This window comes from Nematolebias whitei, chromosome 5, assembly GCF_014905685.2.
Source record: "Nematolebias whitei isolate Nwh7 chromosome 5, NemWhi1, whole genome shotgun sequence".
Taxonomy (NCBI): Eukaryota; Metazoa; Chordata; class Actinopteri; order Cyprinodontiformes; family Rivulidae; genus Nematolebias; species Nematolebias whitei.
In genome coordinates, this window is record NC_056502.1 from 1,169,153 (window position 1) to 1,171,438 (window position 2,286).

General features: G+C 44.2%; 1 protein-coding gene across 1 annotated transcript in view; it reads right to left on the bottom strand.

Annotated features, from left to right (window-relative positions):
• Positions 1 to 1,853, bottom strand: part of pi4kb (phosphatidylinositol 4-kinase, catalytic, beta) — a gene marked incomplete at its 3' end in the record, with an annotated part of 55,040 nt that extends 53,187 nt beyond the window's left edge. The window contains 1 exon segment of the mRNA XM_037676050.1: positions 1,761 to 1,853.
• Between the last annotated feature and the right edge of the window lie 433 nt (positions 1,854 to 2,286).

The following is a 2,286-nucleotide window of genomic DNA, read 5'->3' on the forward strand; positions in this document are numbered from 1 at the left end:
GGGACACTCTGTTGAGGACCGAGAACACAGATGGTTTGAGAGGGGGGTGAAGGAAGCAATTTATGTAAAAAGAGAAAAGCCGTCTCTTAACAGAGGAGGAGGCCTCAGATTCCCACTTTCTAAAACATATAATGCAACTTTAAAACAGATTCCCAGCCGGTTTCACACCTGATGGAAACAGAGGGGCCTCGACTGTGAATTAGAGGAACAAAGACCTACTGTTAAGGTGTTGAGGTGTGAACTGCCAATCTACATGTGTGTGTGTGTGTGTGTGTCTTATGTGTGTGTGTCTTATGTGTGTGTGTCTTATGTGTGTGTGTGTCTGATCTCACTCAGCCTTATAACCTGTATCTCTCACTCTCTGCTCTTTGAATTGAGGAAGCTCCTCGGATGAGGAGAGAAACGTCTTCTGTTACAAATAAAGTCCAGTTGTTTTTGTGTTGAAGCTTTTTGAATTCTTCATGTCCTGGATGACTGAGAATCTTCAGCAGAATAATGAAACTTCAACTGTCTCTGGGACAAATGCTGTTTCCTTTAACTTCACATTTTCTTGTTCAACTCTTAAATCAGTCGCTGCAGATGAGTGATGTCAGGTTCTGCACCTGGAGCAGGTATTCTGTTTACTGCTTCACCTCCTCAGCTGTCTCAGGTGTGAAGGCTCAGTCCTTCTCCATGTTCCAGCTCCTCTCATGGATCACATCTCATAGAAGAACTTCTAGAGAGAACAGTTTGTTTTGGGCCGTATCTCGTTACAGGACTCCTGATCTTTAATGGAGACCAGACTTTTAGAGAAAAGGAGCAGGTTTCTCTTCAGATGCTTCAGATTTCATTGTACCCAGACCAGACTCACCTGTGTCAGGTGCAGCTACAACCAAGAACTGAAGAGGATCTTCTTGTGTTTGACAGTAATACTGGTTCTTAGAAGCCTTCAGTTATAAAAAAGAGCTGACGTAACTCAGCTAAAGAGCAGCAGATACAGCTGCCAGTCAGTGTTTGTTCTCCAGAAACAGCCACTCTTGGTCTGCAGAGACCCTCTTCTCTAGAGTCCGCGCGGACCGAGTCCGCCTGAGTATGTGGCGGCCTTAAAGAGCCGTTCAAAACATTCCAATGTTCATTGAACGTCTCAGGTGGAACTCTGCTTCTGTTTAGCTGCAGAGAGCTGGGTCCAGTCAAACCACAGCTGTGTGGCTTCATCTGGGTCTCCTGAAACCCAAATATCCAACAGGACAACACCAAATACTTCAGCCCAAAACGGACAAACGTGGAGGTTTCAGAGCAAACTGGACCTGCACATCTCCAGGACCCTGAAGTGACCGAGCCCAGAACAACTCCGAGCTGTTAGCTCTCTGACACTAACGGTTAGCTTCCTCTGATGTTGATCCAGACCCAGTGGGACTCGGAACCACTGCCAGAACCAGGGACATCACCAACAGCTTGGCTCAGGCTCGGAAAAGTTAAAAACATTCTTGGACGTTTACAACATTTGTGCTAACAAACCCACAGGATGCCACGAGTGAAACCAGAACCCGCTGCAGCCCGTTCAGAATCCTAAACCGAACCGGACCCTCAGAACTAACGGTGACCTGAAAGCCAACCCGCTGAACCCAAGCCGCTAACGGCTAAAGGCTAACAGCGGTCCCGTCTAGCTCCAAGCTAAAAATGCTTCAGACCGTTAGCCAACTGTTGCTAACTGTGACGCAGCGTCCGGTTCACAGGTGAGTTCTGCAGGTGAAGTGGCAGCTCACACTCACGCTTCTTACCTGTTGACAGGTTATGAGCTCTGAAAAACCGTCTCACGTGCACTTTGTTGACTCCGTCTGAGCTCCATGTTAGCTAGCAGCCGGTGCCGCCTCCTCAGTAAGGAGAGCAGCTATTGGCTGTCCCAAGACACGCTGCTGACGTCATTACCATATTTTCATGTTTATTATTAATAAATAAAGTGTTAACAAAACAGCTAAATCAATATCAAAAGTACTGAACAAAATGAACAAGACTATAATGCCAGGGGGTTATAAAACGTATACATGTATGTATATATGTATGCATATACTGTATATATATATATATATATATATAAATATATATATATATATATATATATATATATATATATATATATATATATATATGTTTCATGTTACTGCTGATCTGTTTCATGTTGCTTCAGATCTGTTTCATGTTGCTGCTGATCTGATTCATGTTGCTTCTGATCTGTTTCATGTTGCTGCTGATCTGTTTCATGTTGCTTCTGATCTGTTTTATGTTGCTGCTGATCTGTTTCATGTT